This window comes from Hyla sarda, unplaced genomic scaffold (genome assembly GCF_029499605.1).
Source record: "Hyla sarda isolate aHylSar1 unplaced genomic scaffold, aHylSar1.hap1 scaffold_1486, whole genome shotgun sequence".
NCBI lineage: Eukaryota > Metazoa > Chordata > Amphibia > Anura > Hylidae > Hyla > Hyla sarda.
The window spans coordinates 67079-87535 of NW_026608119.1; the positions used below are offsets into that span (position 1 = coordinate 67079).

Below are 20457 nucleotides of genomic sequence, written 5' to 3' on the forward strand. Positions count from 1 at the left end.
CCTTTTTAAATGCAATCCATAACCCGGATTTGCCAGGAACCCTTCTTACTCCTCCTACTTGCATGTGACACTGGGCTTAGGATCTGCATAGGAAACACACACACAAGCACACACCTACCTTTGTTGCCTGCAGATGCCTCCTTGGCTGTCCCCAAACGGTATCAAACCAACACCCACGGGAAGCTGTAAGCATAGAGGACATGCCTGCACCCCATTGGACTTACCTGTGTGGGTTAAATCCGGGTTATTTGACAACCTATGGCGGTGATGGTTCTGCTCAGGCAGAGCAGTGCTGATGCTCCTCATAAAGCTGTCGCTGCTGTGAAGGTTCTAGGTGACATCACAAATCCCTTTGGTTACATACACAACAAAGCTGGGTTGTTGTTGTTTACACTCTGCAAGGCCTGTGGAAGTGAGTGACATCATAGCACTGTAGTTCTGAGGGTTCAAGATGGATGCAACAATCTCCTGTTGCTTCTATGAAGGCCGTAATAGACGACATCACCAAACAGCTCCATAGTCACATACACAGCAAAGGAGAGATGTTGTTTACACCTAGTGATGTCAGTGGTATTGAGTGACATCACAGCACAGTGCTAAGGCTCCTGGGCCTGGACACAGCAGCGGCTGCAATATCTCAACGGAGAATACGTTTATATCTATGTGTGTGTGTGCGCATATATATATATATATATATATATATATATATATATATATATATATTTCTCCGCCGAAATCACTTTTAAACCCATTTCCACCTTTTTTTCCCTTCTCTTCCTCTTACTTTTTTTTCACGTTTTTTTACGTTTTTCTCCTTTTCGCCTCTTTTCTGGGCGTATTATTCTTCTTTTTCTTCTTTTTTTTCGTCTAATGCATACCCCATCAGTGCAGCAATGCTTATTCAATACCGCCAGCAGATGGAGACACTGGGGGATAATTTTCTAAGGATTTATACTGATTTTTCCTGTCTGAATTTGTCGCACAGAAAGTTGCAGGCCAAATATGTGTGACATTTCTGCGACTTTAGCTTCTAGAGCATTTTTACAACATTATACATAGGTGCTGAATACATAAAAAGCGACTGTTCAGCGACAGACAAGTCGCATCGGCTGAAAGTAGGCCAGAATGTCAGTCCATGTTGGAGCAGGTTTAGATACAGTCTAAAGCATAGATCTCAAAGTCTGTGCACAGAATTTAGCAAGGGCCTCGCACCTTCTGATGCATCAGGTAGGTGCACAATAGCATAGCCTAACCCTCTGTACTTTGGTCTATATTGATGCGGGACATAGACAGCCAGCTGATGACCAATCCATTAGTGCAATGGATGGCTGGAAGCATTTGTCTTTGCCTTTGCAATACCACAGAAGCAATGCATGGTCAATGTACAGCAATGACACACCTGTGTGAACAGCCAGGAGACCCCCCCCCATGTTATGTTACATAGTTACATAGTTAGTACGGTCGAAAAAAGACATATGTCCATCACGTTCAACCAGGGAATTAAGGGGTAGGGGTGTGGCGCGATATTGGGGAAGGGATGAGATTTTATATTTCTTCATAAGCATTAATCTTATTTTGTCAATTAGGAACATTCAGCACCCACCCGCTATCAAGGCAGCTGCCTATCATGTCATGCCCTACCTGCACAGGTGTGCTGGCTACTCAAATGATCCAATTAAGGAGGCCATTTAGTCAGCAGCAGCAGAAGTCCTGTGCCTGGACGCTCCAACAGGGGCCAGACACAAGCAGAAGCAGAAGCAGCAGAAGCAGCAGCAGCACCACCTTTTGTTTTTTGGCTGCAGCAGCAGCAGCAAGGCCCACAGGGCTGGCTAGCTGGCTAGCCAGCAAGCAGGTAGCAATGAAAGTAGGAATCTTTCTTTTTAACCCTGTAAGGGGGTGGTGCACTGTACCCGAAGATACTGCCATATCGGGTCAATGCATAGGGCGACGGAAGCAAGCTTCGAAATCGGCCCCCGTTCTCAAAAATCCATTTAATATATGGTCCCCAGATAGGGGACGTATCAGATATTAAACTGATAAGAACAGATACTACACTTGATCTTAGCCAAAAGGCCGAGAAGCGATAACCGTGAAAGGGGCGGGCCCAACAAGGTCCCCTTCATGGGCACTATCACTGCTTGCTGTCAGGGAGGCTGCCAGACAATTTTCCATGCACACTCTGGGCTGGGGGGCAGTCAACCACCAGTACACACAGCAGAACCTAAACCCATACCATTATTGCTAAGCAGCAAGACAGGGGCCCATTGCACTCCCACGGGGCCTTTTTAAATGCAATCCATAACCCGGATTTGCCAGGAACCCTTCTTACTCCTCCTACTTGCATGTGACACTGGGCTTAGGATCTGCATAGGAAACACACACACAAGCACACACCTACCTTTGTTGCCTGCAGATGCCTCCTTGGCTGTCCCCAAACGGTATCAAACCAACACCCACGGGAAGCTGTAAGCATAGAGGACATGCCTGCACCCCATTGGACTTACCTGTGTGGGTTAAATCCGGGTTATTTGACAACCTATGGCGGTGATGGTTCTGCTCAGGCAGAGCAGTGCTGATGCTCCTCATAAAGCTGTCGCTGCTGTGAAGGTTCTAGGTGACATCACAAATCCCTTTGGTTACATACACAACAAAGCTGGGTTGTTGTTGTTTACACTCTGCAAGGCCTGTGGAAGTGAGTGACATCATAGCACTGTAGTTCTGAGGGTTCAAGATGGATGCAACAATCTCCTGTTGCTTCTATGAAGGCCGTAATAGACGACATCACCAAACAGCTCCATAGTCACATACACAGCAAAGGAGAGATGTTGTTTACACCTAGTGATGTCAGTGGTATTGAGTGACATCACAGCACAGTGCTAAGGCTCCTGGGCCTGGACACAGCAGCAGCTGCAATATCTCAACGGAGAATACGTTTATATCTATGTGTGTGTGTGCGCATATATATATATATATATATATATATATATATATATATATATATATTTCTCTGCCGAAATCACTTTTAAACCCATTTCCACCTTTTTTTCCCTTCTCTTCCTCTTACTTTTTTTTCACGTTTTTTTACGTTTTTCTCCTTTTCGCCTCTTTTCTGGGCGTATTATTCTTCTTTTTCTTCTTTTTTTTCGTCTAATGCATACCCCATCAGTGCAGCAATGCTTATTCAATACCGCCAGCAGATGGAGACACTGGGGGATAATTTTCTAAGGATTTATACTGATTTTTCCTGTCTGAATTTGTCGCACAGAAAGTTGCAGGCCAAATATGTGTGACATTTCTGCGACTTTAGCTTCTAGAGCATTTTTACAACATTATACATAGGTGCTGAATACATAAAAAGCGACTGTTCAGCGACAGACAAGTCGCATCGGCTGAAAGTAGGCCAGAATGTCAGTCCATGTTGGAGCAGGTTTAGATACAGTCTAAAGCATAGATCTCAAAGTCTGTGCACAGAATTTAGCAAGGGCCTCGCACCTTCTGATGCATCAGGTAGGTGCACAATAGCATAGCCTAACCCTCTGTACTTTGGTCTATATTGATGCGGGACATAGACAGCCAGCTGATGACCAATCCATTAGTGCAATGGATGGCTGGAAGCATTTGTCTTTGCCTTTGCAATACCACAGAAGCAATGCATGGTCAATGTACAGCAATGACACACCTGTGTGAACAGCCAGGAGACCCCCCCCCCATGTTATGTTACATAGTTACATAGTTAGTACGGTCGAAAAAAGACATATGTCCATCACGTTCAACCAGGGAATTAAGGGGTAGGGGTGTGGCGCGATATTGGGGAAGGGATGAGATTTTATATTTCTTCATAAGCATTAATCTTATTTTGTCAATTAGGAACATTCAGCACCCACCCGCTATCAAGGCAGCTGCCTATCATGTCATGCCCTACCTGCACAGGTGTGCTGGCTACTCAAATGATCCAATTAAGGAGGCCATTTAGTCAGCAGCAGCAGAAGTCCTGTGCCTGGACGCTCCAACAGGGGCCAGACACAAGCAGAAGCAGAAGCAGCAGAAGCAGCAGCAGCACCACCTTTTGTTTTTTGGCTGCAGCAGCAGCAAGGCCCACAGGGCTGGCTAGCTGGCTAGCCAGCAAGCAGGTAGCAATGAAAGTAGGAATCTTTCTTTTTAACCCTGTAAGGGGGTGGTGCACTGTACCCGAAGATACTGCCATATCGGGTCAATGCATAGGGCGACGGAAGCAAGCTTCGAAATCGGCCCCCGTTCTCAAAAATCCATTTAATATATGGTCCCCAGATAGGGGACGTATCAGATATTAAACTGATAAGAACAGATACTACACTTGATCTTAGCCAAAAGGCCGAGAAGCGATAACCGTGAAAGGGGCGGGCCCAACAAGGTCCCCTTCATGGGCACTATCACTGCTTGCTGTCAGGGAGGCTGCCAGACAATTTTCCATGCACACTCTGGGCTGGGGGGCAGTCAACCACCAGTACACACAGCAGAACCTAAACCCATACCATTATTGCTAAGCAGCAAGACAGGGGCCCATTGCACTCCCACGGGGCCTTTTTAAATGCAATCCATAACCCGGATTTGCCAGGAACCCTTCTTACTCCTCCTACTTGCATGTGACACTGGGCTTAGGATCTGCATAGGAAACACACACACAAGCACACACCTACCTTTGTTGCCTGCAGATGCCTCCTTGGCTGTCCCCAAACGGTATCAAACCAACACCCACGGGAAGCTGTAAGCATAGAGGACATGCCTGCACCCCATTGGACTTACCTGTGTGGGTTAAATCCGGGTTATTTGACAACCTATGGCGGTGATGGTTCTGCTCAGGCAGAGCAGTGCTGATGCTCCTCATAAAGCTGTCGCTGCTGTGAAGGTTCTAGGTGACATCACAAATCCCTTTGGTTACATACACAACAAAGCTGGGTTGTTGTTGTTTACACTCTGCAAGGCCTGTGGAAGTGAGTGACATCATAGCACTGTAGTTCTGAGGGTTCAAGATGGATGCAACAATCTCCTGTTGCTTCTATGAAGGCCGTAATAGACGACATCACCAAACAGCTCCATAGTCACATACACAGCAAAGGAGAGATGTTGTTTACACCTAGTGATGTCAGTGGTATTGAGTGACATCACAGCACAGTGCTAAGGCTCCTGGGCCTGGACACAGCAGCGGCTGCAATATCTCAACGGAGAATACGTTTATATCTATGTGTGTGTGTGCGCATATATATATATATATATATATATATATATATATATATATATATATATTTCTCCGCCGAAATCACTTTTAAACCCATTTCCACCTTTTTTTCCCTTCTCTTCCTCTTACTTTTTTTTCAAGTTTTTTTACGTTTTTCTCCTTTTCGCCTCTTTTCTGGGCGTATTATTCTTCTTTTTCTTCTTTTTTTTCGTCTAATGCATACCCCATCAGTGCAGCAATGCTTATTCAATACCGCCAGCAGATGGAGACACTGGGGGATAATTTTCTAAGGATTTATACTGATTTTTCCTGTCTGAATTTGTCGCACAGAAAGTTGCAGGCCAAATATGTGTGACATTTCTGCGACTTTAGCTTCTAGAGCATTTTTACAACATTATACATAGGTGCTGAATACATAAAAAGCGACTGTTCAGCGACAGACAAGTCGCATCGGCTGAAAGTAGGCCAGAATGTCAGTCCATGTTGGAGCAGGTTTAGATACAGTCTAAAGCATAGATCTCAAAGTCTGTGCACAGAATTTAGCAAGGGCCTCGCACCTTCTGATGCATCAGGTAGGTGCACAATAGCATAGCCTAACCCTCTGTACTTTGGTCTATATTGATGCGGGACATAGACAGCCAGCTGATGACCAATCCATTAGTGCAATGGATGGCTGGAAGCATTTGTCTTTGCCTTTGCAATACCACAGAAGCAATGCATGGTCAATGTACAGCAATGACACACCTGTGTGAACAGCCAGGAGACCCCCCCCCATGTTATGTTACATAGTTACATAGTTAGTACGGTCGAAAAAAGACATATGTCCATCACGTTCAACCAGGGAATTAAGGGGTAGGGGTGTGGCGCGATATTGGGGAAGGGATGAGATTTTATATTTCTTCATAAGCATTAATCTTATTTTGTCAATTAGGAACATTCAGCACCCACCCGCTATCAAGGCAGCTGCCTATCATGTCATGCCCTACCTGCACAGGTGTGCTGGCTACTCAAATGATCCAATTAAGGAGGCCATTTAGTCAGCAGCAGCAGAAGTCCTGTGCCTGGACGCTCCAACAGGGGCCAGACACAAGCAGAAGCAGAAGCAGCAGAAGCAGCAGCAGCACCACCTTTTGTTTTTTGGCTGCAGCAGCAGCAAGGCCCACAGGGCTGGCTAGCTGGCTAGCCAGCAAGCAGGTAGCAATGAAAGTAGGAATCTTTCTTTTTAACCCTGTAAGGGGGTGGTGCACTGTACCCGAAGATACTGCCATATCGGGTCAATGCATAGGGCGACGGAAGCAAGCTTCGAAATCGGCCCCCGTTCTCAAAAATCCATTTAATATATGGTCCCCAGATAGGGGACGTATCAGATATTAAACTGATAAGAACAGATACTACACTTGATCTTAGCCAAAAGGCCGAGAAGCGATAACCGTGAAAGGGGCGGGCCCAACAAGGTCCCCTTCATGGGCACTATCACTGCTTGCTGTCAGGGAGGCTGCCAGACAATTTTCCATGCACACTCTGGGCTGGGGGGCAGTCAACCACCAGTACACACAGCAGAACCTAAACCCATACCATTATTGCTAAGCAGCAAGACAGGGGCCCATTGCACTCCCACGGGGCCTTTTTAAATGCAATCCATAACCCGGATTTGCCAGGAACCCTTCTTACTCCTCCTACTTGCATGTGACACTGGGCTTAGGATCTGCATAGGAAACACACACACAAGCACACACCTACCTTTGTTGCCTGCAGATGCCTCCTTGGCTGTCCCCAAACGGTATCAAACCAACACCCACGGGAAGCTGTAAGCATAGAGGACATGCCTGCACCCCATTGGACTTACCTGTGTGGGTTAAATCCGGGTTATTTGACAACCTATGGCGGTGATGGTTCTGCTCAGGCAGAGCAGTGCTGATGCTCCTCATAAAGCTGTCGCTGCTGTGAAGGTTCTAGGTGACATCACAAATCCCTTTGGTTACATACACAACAAAGCTGGGTTGTTGTTGTTTACACTCTGCAAGGCCTGTGGAAGTGAGTGACATCATAGCACTGTAGTTCTGAGGGTTCAAGATGGATGCAACAATCTCCTGTTGCTTCTATGAAGGCCGTAATAGACGACATCACCAAACAGCTCCATAGTCACATACACAGCAAAGGAGAGATGTTGTTTACACCTAGTGATGTCAGTGGTATTGAGTGACATCACAGCACAGTGCTAAGGCTCCTGGGCCTGGACACAGCAGCGGCTGCAATATCTCAACGGAGAATACGTTTATATCTATGTGTGTGTGTGCGCATATATATATATATATATATATATATATATATATATATATATATATATATATATATATATTTCTCCGCCGAAATCACTTTTAAACCCATTTCCACCTTTTTTTCCCTTCTCTTCCTCTTACTTTTTTTTCACGTTTTTTTACGTTTTTCTCCTTTTCGCCTCTTTTCTGGGCGTATTATTCTTCTTTTTCTTCTTTTTTTTCGTCTAATGCATACCCCATCAGTGCAGCAATGCTTATTCAATACCGCCAGCAGATGGAGACACTGGGGGATAATTTTCTAAGGATTTATACTGATTTTTCCTGTCTGAATTTGTCGCACAGAAAGTTGCAGGCCAAATATGTGTGACATTTCTGCGACTTTAGCTTCTAGAGCATTTTTACAACATTATACATAGGTGCTGAATACATAAAAAGCGACTGTTCAGCGACAGACAAGTCGCATCGGCTGAAAGTAGGCCAGAATGTCAGTCCATGTTGGAGCAGGTTTAGATACAGTCTAAAGCATAGATCTCAAAGTCTGTGCACAGAATTTAGCAAGGGCCTCGCACCTTCTGATGCATCAGGTAGGTGCACAATAGCATAGCCTAACCCTCTGTACTTTGGTCTATATTGATGCGGGACATAGACAGCCAGCTGATGACCAATCCATTAGTGCAATGGATGGCTGGAAGCATTTGTCTTTGCCTTTGCAATACCACAGAAGCAATGCATGGTCAATGTACAGCAATGACACACCTGTGTGAACAGCCAGGAGACCCCCCCCCATGTTATGTTACATAGTTACATAGTTAGTACGGTCGAAAAAAGACATATGTCCATCACGTTCAACCAGGGAATTAAGGGGTAGGGGTGTGGCGCGATATTGGGGAAGGGATGAGATTTTATATTTCTTCATAAGCATTAATCTTATTTTGTCAATTAGGAACATTCAGCACCCACCCGCTATCAAGGCAGCTGCCTATCATGTCATGCCCTACCTGCACAGGTGTGCTGGCTACTCAAATGATCCAATTAAGGAGGCCATTTAGTCAGCAGCAGCAGAAGTCCTGTGCCTGGACGCTCCAACAGGGGCCAGACACAAGCAGAAGCAGAAGCAGCAGAAGCAGCAGCAGCACCACCTTTTGTTTTTTGGCTGCAGCAGCAGCAAGGCCCACAGGGCTGGCTAGCTGGCTAGCCAGCAAGCAGGTAGCAATGAAAGTAGGAATCTTTCTTTTTAACCCTGTAAGGGGGTGGTGCACTGTACCCGAAGATACTGCCATATCGGGTCAATGCATAGGGCGACGGAAGCAAGCTTCGAAATCGGCCCCCGTTCTCAAAAATCCATTTAATATATGGTCCCCAGATAGGGGACGTATCAGATATTAAACTGATAAGAACAGATACTACACTTGATCTTAGCCAAAAGGCCGAGAAGCGATAACCGTGAAAGGGGCGGGCCCAACAAGGTCCCCTTCATGGGCACTATCACTGCTTGCTGTCAGGGAGGCTGCCAGACAATTTTCCATGCACACTCTGGGCTGGGGGGCAGTCAACCACCAGTACACACAGCAGAACCTAAACCCATACCATTATTGTTAAGCAGCAAGACAGGGGCCCATTGCACTCCCACGGGGCCTTTTTAAATGCAATCCATAACCTGGATTTGCCAGGAACCCTTCTTACTCCTCCTACTTGCATGTGACACTGGGCTTAGGATCTGCATAGGAAACACACACACAAGCACACACCTACCTTTGTTGCCTGCAGATGCCTCCTTGGCTGTCCCCAAACGGTATCAAACCAACACCCACGGGAAGCTGTAAGCATAGAGGACATGCCTGCACCCCATTGGACTTACCTGTGTGGGTTAAATCCGGGTTATTTGACAACCTATGGCGGTGATGGTTCTGCTCAGGCAGAGCAGTGCTGATGCTCCTCATAAAGCTGTCGCTGCTGTGAAGGTTCTAGGTGACATCACAAATCCCTTTGGTTACATACACAACAAAGCTGGGTTGTTGTTGTTTACACTCTGCAAGGCCTGTGGAAGTGAGTGACATCATAGCACTGTAGTTCTGAGGGTTCAAGATGGATGCAACAATCTCCTGTTGCTTCTATGAAGGCCGTAATAGACGACATCACCAAACAGCTCCATAGTCACATACACAGCAAAGGAGAGATGTTGTTTACACCTAGTGATGTCAGTGGTATTGAGTGACATCACAGCACAGTGCTAAGGCTCCTGGGCCTGGACACAGCAGCGGCTGCAATATCTCAACGGAGAATACGTTTATATCTATGTGTGTGTGTGCGCATATATATATATATATATATATATATATATATATATATTTCGCCGCCGAAATCACTTTTAAACCCATTTCCACCTTTTTTTCCCTTCTCTTCCTCTTACTTTTTTTTCACGTTTTTTTACGTTTTTCTCCTTTTCGCCTCTTTTCTGGGCGTATTATTCTTCTTTTTCTTCTTTTTTTTCGTCTAATGCATACCCCATCAGTGCAGCAATGCTTATTCAATACCGCCAGCAGATGGAGACACTGGGGGATAATTTTCTAAGGATTTATACTGATTTTTCCTGTCTGAATTTGTCGCACAGAAAGTTGCAGGCCAAATATGTGTGACATTTCTGCGACTTTAGCTTCTAGAGCATTTTTACAACATTATACATAGGTGCTGAATACATAAAAAGCGACTGTTCAGCGACAGACAAGTCGCATCGGCTGAAAGTAGGCCAGAATGTCAGTCCATGTTGGAGCAGGTTTAGATACAGTCTAAAGCATAGATCTCAAAGTCTGTGCACAGAATTTAGCAAGGGCCTCGCACCTTCTGATGCATCAGGTAGGTGCACAATAGCATAGCCTAACCCTCTGTACTTTGGTCTATATTGATGCGGGACATAGACAGCCAGCTGATGACCAATCCATTAGTGCAATGGATGGCTGGAAGCATTTGTCTTTGCCTTTGCAATACCACAGAAGCAATGCATGGTCAATGTACAGCAATGACACACCTGTGTGAACAGCCAGGAGACCCCCCCCCATGTTATGTTACATAGTTACATAGTTAGTACGGTCGAAAAAAGACATATGTCCATCACGTTCAACCAGGGAATTAAGGGGTAGGGGTGTGGCGCGATATTGGGGAAGGGATGAGATTTTATATTTCTTCATAAGCATTAATCTTATTTTGTCAATTAGGAACATTCAGCACCCACCCGCTATCAAGGCAGCTGCCTATCATGTCATGCCCTACCTGCACAGGTGTGCTGGCTACTCAAATGATCCAATTAAGGAGGCCATTTAGTCAGCAGCAGCAGAAGTCCTGTGCCTGGACGCTCCAACAGGGGCCAGACACAAGCAGAAGCAGAAGCAGCAGAAGCAGCAGCAGCACCACCTTTTGTTTTTTGGCTGCAGCAGCAGCAAGGCCCACAGGGCTGGCTAGCTGGCTAGCCAGCAAGCAGGTAGCAATGAAAGTAGGAATCTTTCTTTTTAACCCTGTAAGGGGGTGGTGCACTGTACCCGAAGATACTGCCATATCGGGTCAATGCATAGGGCGACGGAAGCAAGCTTCGAAATCGGCCCCCGTTCTCAAAAATCCATTTAATATATGGTCCCCAGATAGGGGACGTATCAGATATTAAACTGATAAGAACAGATACTACACTTGATCTTAGCCAAAAGGCCGAGAAGCGATAACTGTGAAAGGGGCGGGCCCAACAAGGTCCCCTTCATGGGCACTATCACTGCTTGCTGTCAGGGAGGCTGCCAGACAATTTTCCATGCACACTCTGGGCTGGGGGGCAGTCAACCACCAGTACACACAGCAGAACCTAAACCCATACCATTATTGCTAAGCAGCAAGACAGGGGCCCATTGCACTCCCACGGGGCCTTTTTAAATGCAATCCATAACCCGGATTTGCCAGGAACCCTTCTTACTCCTCCTACTTGCATGTGACACTGGGCTTAGGATCTGCATAGGAAACACACACACAAGCACACACCTACCTTTGTTGCCTGCAGATGCCTCCTTGGCTGTCCCCAAACGGTATCAAACCAACACCCACGGGAAGCTGTAAGCATAGAGGACATGCCTGCACCCCATTGGACTTACCTGTGTGGGTTAAATCCGGGTTATTTGACAACCTATGGCGGTGATGGTTCTGCTCAGGCAGAGCAGTGCTGATGCTCCTCATAAAGCTGTCGCTGCTGTGAAGGTTCTAGGTGACATCACAAATCCCTTTGGTTACATACACAACAAAGCTGGGTTGTTGTTGTTTACACTCTGCAAGGCCTGTGGAAGTGAGTGACATCATAGCACTGTAGTTCTGAGGGTTCAAGATGGATGCAACAATCTCCTGTTGCTTCTATGAAGGCCGTAATAGACGACATCACCAAACAGCTCCATAGTCACATACACAGCAAAGGAGAGATGTTGTTTACACCTAGTGATGTCAGTGGTATTGAGTGACATCACAGCACAGTGCTAAGGCTCCTGGGCCTGGACACAGCAGCGGCTGCAATATCTCAACGGAGAATACGTTTATATCTATGTGTGTGTGTGCGCATATATATATATATATATATATATATATATATATATATATATATATTTCTCCGCCGAAATCACTTTTAAACCCATTTCCACCTTTTTTTCCCTTCTCTTCCTCTTACTTTTTTTTCACGTTTTTTTACGTTTTTCTCCTTTTCGCCTCTTTTCTGGGCGTATTATTCTTCTTTTTCTTCTTTTTTTTCGTCTAATGCATACCCCATCAGTGCAGCAATGCTTATTCAATACCGCCAGCAGATGGAGACACTGGGGGATAATTTTCTAAGGATTTATACTGATTTTTCCTGTCTGAATTTGTCGCACAGAAAGTTGCAGGCCAAATATGTGTGACATTTCTGCGACTTTAGCTTCTAGAGCATTTTTACAACATTATACATAGGTGCTGAATACATAAAAAGCGACTGTTCAGCGACAGACAAGTCGCATCGGCTGAAAGTAGGCCAGAATGTCAGTCCATGTTGGAGCAGGTTTAGATACAGTCTAAAGCATAGATCTCAAAGTCTGTGCACAGAATTTAGCAAGGGCCTCGCACCTTCTGATGCATCAGGTAGGTGTACAATAGCATAGCCTAACCCTCTGTACTTTGGTCTATATTGATGCGGGACATAGACAGCCAGCTGATGACCAATCCATTAGTGCAATGGATGGCTGGAAGCATTTGTCTTTGCCTTTGCAATACCACAGAAGCAATGCATGGTCAATGTACAGCAATGACACACCTGTGTGAACAGCCAGGAGACCCCCCCCCATGTTATGTTACATAGTTACATAGTTAGTACGGTCGAAAAAAGACATATGTCCATCACGTTCAACCAGGGAATTAAGGGGTAGGGGTGTGGCGCGATATTGGGGAAGGGATGAGATTTTATATTTCTTCATAAGCATTAATCTTATTTTGTCAATTAGGAACATTCAGCACCCACCCGCTATCAAGGCAGCTGCCTATCATGTCATGCCCTACCTGCACAGGTGTGCTGGCTACTCAAATGATCCAATTAAGGAGGCCATTTAGTCAGCAGCAGCAGAAGTCCTGTGCCTGGACGCTCCAACAGGGGCCAGACACAAGCAGAAGCAGAAGCAGCAGAAGCAGCAGCAGCACCACCTTTTGTTTTTTGGCTGCAGCAGCAGCAAGGCCCACAGGGCTGGCTAGCTGGCTAGCCAGCAAGCAGGTAGCAATGAAAGTAGGAATCTTTCTTTTTAACCCTGTAAGGGGGTGGTGCACTGTACCCGAAGATACTGCCATATCGGGTCAATGCATAGGGCGACGGAAGCAAGCTTCGAAATCGGCCCCCGTTCTCAAAAATCCATTTAATATATGGTCCCCAGATAGGGGACGTATCAGATATTAAACTGATAAGAACAGATACTACACTTGATCTTAGCCAAAAGGCCGAGAAGCGATAACCGTGAAAGGGGCGGGCCCAACAAGGTCCCCTTCATGGGCACTATCACTGCTTGCTGTCAGGGAGGCTGCCAGACAATTTTCCATGCACACTCTGGGCTGGGGGGCAGTCAACCACCAGTACACACAGCAGAACCTAAACCCATACCATTATTGCTAAGCAGCAAGACAGGGGCCCATTGCACTCCCACGGGGCCTTTTTAAATGCAATCCATAACCCGGATTTGCCAGGAACCCTTCTTACTCCTCCTACTTGCATGTGACACTGGGCTTAGGATCTGCATAGGAAACACACACACAAGCACACACCTACCTTTGTTGCCTGCAGATGCCTCCTTGGCTGTCCCCAAACGGTATCAAACCAACACCCACGGGAAGCTGTAAGCATAGAGGACATGCCTGCACCCCATTGGACTTACCTGTGTGGGTTAAATCCGGGTTATTTGACAACCTATGGCGGTGATGGTTCTGCTCAGGCAGAGCAGTGCTGATGCTCCTCATAAAGCTGTCGCTGCTGTGAAGGTTCTAGGTGACATCACAAATCCCTTTGGTTACATACACAACAAAGCTGGGTTGTTGTTGTTTACACTCTGCAAGGCCTGTGGAAGTGAGTGACATCATAGCACTGTAGTTCTGAGGGTTCAAGATGGATGCAACAATCTCCTGTTGCTTCTATGAAGGCCGTAATAGACGACATCACCAAACAGCTCCATAGTCACATACACAGCAAAGGAGAGATGTTGTTTACACCTAGTGATGTCAGTGGTATTGAGTGACATCACAGCACAGTGCTAAGGCTCCTGGGCCTGGACACAGCAGCGGCTGCAATATCTCAACGGAGAATACGTTTATATCTATGTGTGTGTGTGCGCATATATATATATATATATATATATATATATATATATATATATATATTTCTCCGCCGAAATCACTTTTAAACCCACTTCCACCTTTTTTTCCCTTCTCTTCCTCTTACTTTTTTTTCACGTTTTTTTACGTTTTTCTCCTTTTCGCCTCTTTTCTGGGCGTATTATTCTTCTTTTTCTTCTTTTTTTTCGTCTAATGCATACCCCATCAGTGCAGCAATGCTTATTCAATACCGCCAGCAGATGGAGACACTGGGGGATAATTTTCTAAGGATTTATACTGATTTTTCCTGTCTGAATTTGTCGCACAGAAAGTTGCAGGCCAAATATGTGTGACATTTCTGCGACTTTAGCTTCTAGAGCATTTTTACAACATTATACATAGGTGCTGAATACATAAAAAGCGACTGTTCAGCGACAGACAAGTCGCATCGGCTGAAAGTAGGCCAGAATGTCAGTCCATGTTGGAGCAGGTTTAGATACAGTCTAAAGCATAGATCTCAAAGTCTGTGCACAGAATTTAGCAAGGGCCTCGCACCTTCTGATGCATCAGGTAGGTGCACAATAGCATAGCCTAACCCTCTGTACTTTGGTCTATATTGATGCGGGACATAGACAGCCAGCTGATGACCAATCCATTAGTGCAATGGATGGCTGGAAGCATTTGTCTTTGCCTTTGCAATACCACAGAAGCAATGCATGGTCAATGTACAGCAATGACACACCTGTGTGAACAGCCAGGAGACCCCCCCCCCATGTTATGTTACATAGTTACATAGTTAGTACGGTCGAAAAAAGACATATGTCCATCACGTTCAACCAGGGAATTAAGGGGTAGGGGTGTGGCGCGATATTGGGGAAGGGATGAGATTTTATATTTCTTCATAAGCATTAATCTTATTTTGTCAATTAGGAACATTCAGCACCCACCCGCTATCAAGGCAGCTGCCTATCATGTCATGCCCTACCTGCACAGGTGTGCTGGCTACTCAAATGATCCAATTAAGGAGGCCATTTAGTCAGCAGCAGCAGAAGTCCTGTGCCTGGACGCTCCAACAGGGGCCAGACACAAGCAGAAGCAGAAGCAGCAGAAGCAGCAGCAGCACCACCTTTTGTTTTTTGGCTGCAGCAGCAGCAAGGCCCACAGGGCTGGCTAGCTGGCTAGCCAGCAAGCAGGTAGCAATGAAAGTAGGAATCTTTCTTTTTAACCCTGTAAGGGGGTGGTGCACTGTACCCGAAGATACTGCCATATCGGGTCAATGCATAGGGCGACGGAAGCAAGCTTCGAAATCGGCCCCCGTTCTCAAAAATCCATTTAATATATGGTCCCCAGATAGGGGACGTATCAGATATTAAACTGATAAGAACAGATACTACACTTGATCTTAGCCAAAAGGCCGAGAAGCGATAACCATGAAAGGGGCGGGCCCAACAAGGTCCCCTTCATGGGCACTATCACTGCTTGCTGTCAGGGAGGCTGCCAGACAATTTTCCATGCACACTCTGGGCTGGGGGGCAGTCAACCACCAGTACACACAGCAGAACCTAAACCCATACCATTATTGCTAAGCAGCAAGACAGGGGCCCATTGCACTCCCACGGGGCCTTTTTAAATGCAATCCATAACCCGGATTTGCCAGGAACCCTTCTTACTCCTCCTACTTGCATGTGACACTGGGCTTAGGATCTGCATAGGAAACACACACACAAGCACACACCTACCTTTGTTGCCTGCAGATGCCTCCTTGGCTGTCCCCAAACGGTATCAAACCAACACCCACGGGAAGCTGTAAGCATAGAGGACATGCCTGCACCCCATTGGACTTACCTGTGTGGGTTAAATCCGGGTTATTTGACAACCTATGGCGGTGATGGTTCTGCTCAGGCAGAGCAGTGCTGATGCTCCTCATAAAGCTGTCGCTGCTGTGAAGGTTCTAGGTGACATCACAAATCCCTTTGGTTACATACACAACAAAGCTGGGTTGTTGTTGTTTACACTCTGCAAGGCCTGTGGAAGTGAGTGACATCATAGCACTGTAGTTCTGAGGGTTCAAGATGGATGCAACAATCTCCTGTTGCTTCTATGAAGGCCGTAATAGACGACATCACCAAACAGCTCCATAGTCACATACACAGCAAAGGAGAGATGTTGTTTACACCTAGTGATGTCAGTGGTATTGAGTGACATCACAGCACAGTGCTAAGGCTCCTGGGCCTGGACACAGCAGCGGCTGCAATATCTCAACGGAGAATACGTTTATATCTATGTGTGTGTGTGCGCATATATATATATATATATATATATATATATATTTCTCCGCCGAAATCACTTTTAAACCCATTTCCACCTTTTTTTCCCTTCTCTTCCTCTTACTTTTTTTTCACGTTTTTTTACGTTTTTCTCCTTTTCGCCTCTTTTCTGGGCGTATTATTCTTCTTTTTCTTCTTTTTTTTCGTCTAATGCATACCCCATCAGTGCAGCAATGCTTATTCAATACCGCCAGCAGATGGAGACACTGGGGGATAATTTTCTAAGGATTTATACTGATTTTTCCTGTCTGAATTTGTCGCACAGAAAGTTGCAGGCCAAATATGTGTGACATTTCTGCGACTTTAGCTTCTAGAGCATTTTTACAACATTATACATAGGTGCTGAATACATAAAAAGCGACTGTTCAGCGACAGACAAGTCGCATCGGCTGAAAGTAGGCCAGAATGTCAGTCCATGTTGGAGCAGGTTTAGATACAGTCTAAAGCATAGATCTCAAAGTCTGTGCACAGAATTTAGCAAGGGCCTCGCACCTTCTGATGCATCAGGTAGGTGCACAATAGCATAGCCTAACCCTCTGTACTTTGGTCTATATTGATGCGGGACATAGACAGCCAGCTGATGACCAATCCATTAGTGCAATGGATGGCTGGAAGCATTTGTCTTTGCCTTTGCAATACCACAGAAGCAATGCATGGTCAATGTACAGCAATGACACACCTGTGTGAACAGCCAGGAGACCCCCCCCCCATGTTATGTTACATAGTTACATAGTTAGTACGGTCGAAAAAAGACATATGTCCATCACGTTCAACCAGGGAATTAAGGGGTAGGGGTGTGGCGCGATATTGGGGAAGGGATGAGATTTTATATTTCTTCATAAGCATTAATCTTATTTTGTCAATTAGGAACATTCAGCACCCACCCGCTATCAAGGCAGCTGCCTATCATGTCATGCCCTACCTGCACAGGTGTGCTGGCTACTCAAATGATCCAATTAAGGAGGCCATTTAGTCAGCAGCAGCAGAAGTCCTGTGCCTGGACGCTCCAACAGGGGCCAGACACAAGCAGAAGCAGAAGCAGCAGAAGCAGCAGCAGCACCACCTTTTGTTTTTTGGCTGCAGCAGCAGCAAGGCCCACAGGGCTGGCTAGCTGGCTAGCCAGCAAGCAGGTAGCAATGAAAGTAGGAATCTTTCTTTTTAACCCTGTAAGGGGGTGGTGCACTGTACCCGAAGATACTGCCATATCGGGTCAATGCATAGGGCGACGGAAGCAAGCTTCGAAATCGGCCCCCGTTCTCAAAAATCCATTTAATATATGGTCCCCAGATAGGGGACGTATCAGATATTAAACTGATAAGAACAGATACTACACTTGATCTTAGCCAAAAGGCCGAGAAGCGATAACCGTGAAAGGGGCGGGCCCAACAAGGTCCCCTTCATGGGCACTATCACTGCTTGCTGTCAGGGAGGCTGCCAGACAATTTTCCATGCACACTCTGGGCTGGGGGGCAGTCAACCACCAGTACACACAGCAGAACCTAAACCCATACCATTATTGCTAAGCAGCAAGACAGGGGCCCATTGCACTCCCACGGGGCCTTTTTAAATGCAATCCATAACCCGGATTTGCCAGGAACCCTTCTTACTCCTCCTACTTGCATGTGACACTGGGCTTAGGATCTGCATAGGAAACACACACACAAGCACACACCTACCTTTGTTGCCTGCAGATGCCTCCTTGGCTGTCCCCAAACGGTATCAAACCAACACCCACGGGAAGCTGTAAGCATAGAGGACATGCCTGCACCCCATTGGACTTACCTGTGTGGGTTAAATCCGGGTTATTTGACAACCTATGGCGGTGATGGTTCTGCTCAGGCAGAGCAGTGCTGATGCTCCTCATAAAGCTGTCGCTGCTGTGAAGGTTCTAGGTGACATCACAAATCCCTTTGGTTACATACACAACAAAGCTGGGTTGTTGTTGTTTACACTCTGCAAGGCCTGTGGAAGTGAGTGACATCATAGCACTGCAGTTCTGAGGGTTCAAGATGGATGCAACAATCTCCTGTTGCTTCTATGAAGGCCGTAATAGACGACATCACCAAACAGCTCCATAGTCACATACACAGCAAAGGAGAGATGTTGTTTACACCTAGTGATGTCAGTGGTATTGAGTGACATCACAGCACAGTGCTAAGGCTCCTGGGCCTGGACACAGCAGCGGCTGCAATATCTCAACGGAGAATACGTTTATATCTATGTGTGTGTGTGCGCATATATATATATATATATATATATATATATATATATATATATATATATTCTCCGCCGAAATCACTTTTAAACCCATTTTCCACCTTTTTTTCCCTTCTCTTCCTCTTACTTTTTTTTCACGTTTTTTTACGTTTTTCTCCTTTTCGCCTCTTTTCTGGGCGTATTATTCTTCTTTTTCTTCTTTTTTTTCGTCTAATGCATACCCCATCAGTGCAGCAATGCTTATTCAATACCGCCAGCAGATGGAGACACTGGGGGATAATTTTCTAAGGATTTATACTGATTTTTCCTGTCTGAATTTGTCGCACAGAAAGTTGCAGGCCAAATATGTGTGACATTTCTGCGACTTTAGCTTCTAGAGCATTTTTACAACATTATACATAGGTGCTGAATACATAAAAAGCGACTGTTCAGCGACAGACAAGTCGCATCGGCTGAAAGTAGGCCAGAATGTCAGTCCATGTTGGAGCAGGTTTAGATACAGTCTAAAGCATAGATCTCAAAGTCTGTGCACAGAATTTAGCAAGGGCCTCGCACCTTCTGATGCATCAGGTAGGTGCACAATAGCATAGCCTAACCCTCTGTACTTTGGTCTATATTGATGCGGGACATAGACAGCCAGCTGATGACCAATCCATTAGTGCAATGGATGGCTGGAAGCATTTGTCTTTGCCTTTGCAATACCACAGAAGCAATGCATGGTCAATGTACAGCAATGACACACCTGTGTGAACAGCCAGGAGACCCCCCCCCCCCCCCCCATGTTATGTTACATAGTTACATAGTTAGTACGGTCGAAAAAAGACATATGTCCATCACGTTCAACCAGGGAATTAAGGGGTAGGGGTGTGGCGCGATATTGGGGAAGGGATGAGATTTTATATTTCTTCATAAGCATTAATCTTATTTTGTCAATTAGGAACATTCAGCACCCACCCGCTATCAAGGCAGCTGCCTATCATGTCATGCCCTACCTGCACAGGTGTGCTGGCTACTCAAATGATCCAATTAAGGAGGCCATTTAGTCAGCAGCAGCAGAAGTCCTGTGCCTGGACGCTCCAACAGGGGCCAGACACAAGCAGAAGCAGAAGCAGCAGAAGCAGCAGCAGCACCACCTTTTGTTTTTTGGCTGCAGCAGCAGCAAGGCCCACAGGGCTGGCTAGCTGGCTAGCCAGCAAGCAGGTAGCAATGAAAGTAGGAATCTTTCTTTTTAACCCTGTAAGGGGGTGGTGCACTGTACCCGAAGATACTGCCATATCGGGTCAATGCATAGGGCGACGGAAGCAAGCTTCGAAATCGGCCCCCGTTCTCAAAAATCCATTTAATATATGGTCCCCAGATAGGGGACGTATCAGATATTAAACTGATAAGAACAGATACTACACTTGATCTTAGCCAAAAGGCCGAGAAGCGATAACCGTGAAAGGGGCGGGCCCAACAAGGTCCCCTTCATGGGCACTATCACTGCTTGCTGTCAGGGAGGCTGCCAGACAATTTTCCATGCACACTCTGGGCTGGGGGGCAGTCAACCACCAGTACACACAGCAGAACCTAAACCCATACC

General features: G+C 46.0%; 9 non-coding genes across 9 annotated transcripts; all 9 read right to left on the reverse strand.

Moving 5' to 3' along the window:
• Positions 1 to 1894: 1894 nt before the first annotated feature.
• LOC130308628 (U2 spliceosomal RNA) lies at positions 1895 to 2085 on the reverse strand. The gene has a single exon (XR_008857578.1). It is a non-coding gene; the product is annotated as a U2 spliceosomal RNA (small nuclear RNA).
• A 2087-nt stretch (positions 2086 to 4172) lies between these two features.
• On the reverse strand, positions 4173 to 4363 carry LOC130308629 (U2 spliceosomal RNA). Its single transcript, XR_008857579.1, has one exon. It is a non-coding gene; the product is annotated as a U2 spliceosomal RNA (small nuclear RNA).
• Positions 4364 to 6451: 2088 nt separating this feature from the next.
• Positions 6452 to 6642, reverse strand: LOC130308630 (U2 spliceosomal RNA). The gene has a single exon (XR_008857580.1). It is a non-coding gene; the product is annotated as a U2 spliceosomal RNA (small nuclear RNA).
• Positions 6643 to 8742: 2100 nt separating this feature from the next.
• Positions 8743 to 8933, reverse strand: LOC130308631 (U2 spliceosomal RNA). The gene has a single exon (XR_008857581.1). It is a non-coding gene; the product is annotated as a U2 spliceosomal RNA (small nuclear RNA).
• Positions 8934 to 11011: 2078 nt separating this feature from the next.
• On the reverse strand, positions 11012 to 11202 carry LOC130308632 (U2 spliceosomal RNA). Its single transcript, XR_008857582.1, has one exon. It is a non-coding gene; the product is annotated as a U2 spliceosomal RNA (small nuclear RNA).
• Positions 11203 to 13288: 2086 nt separating this feature from the next.
• Positions 13289 to 13479, reverse strand: LOC130308634 (U2 spliceosomal RNA). Its single transcript, XR_008857583.1, has one exon. It is a non-coding gene; the product is annotated as a U2 spliceosomal RNA (small nuclear RNA).
• Positions 13480 to 15566: 2087 nt separating this feature from the next.
• LOC130308635 (U2 spliceosomal RNA) lies at positions 15567 to 15757 on the reverse strand. The gene has a single exon (XR_008857584.1). It is a non-coding gene; the product is annotated as a U2 spliceosomal RNA (small nuclear RNA).
• A 2073-nt stretch (positions 15758 to 17830) lies between these two features.
• On the reverse strand, positions 17831 to 18021 carry LOC130308636 (U2 spliceosomal RNA). The gene has a single exon (XR_008857585.1). It is a non-coding gene; the product is annotated as a U2 spliceosomal RNA (small nuclear RNA).
• A 2096-nt stretch (positions 18022 to 20117) lies between these two features.
• LOC130308638 (U2 spliceosomal RNA) lies at positions 20118 to 20308 on the reverse strand. Its single transcript, XR_008857588.1, has one exon. It is a non-coding gene; the product is annotated as a U2 spliceosomal RNA (small nuclear RNA).
• Positions 20309 to 20457: the final 149 nt, after the last annotated feature.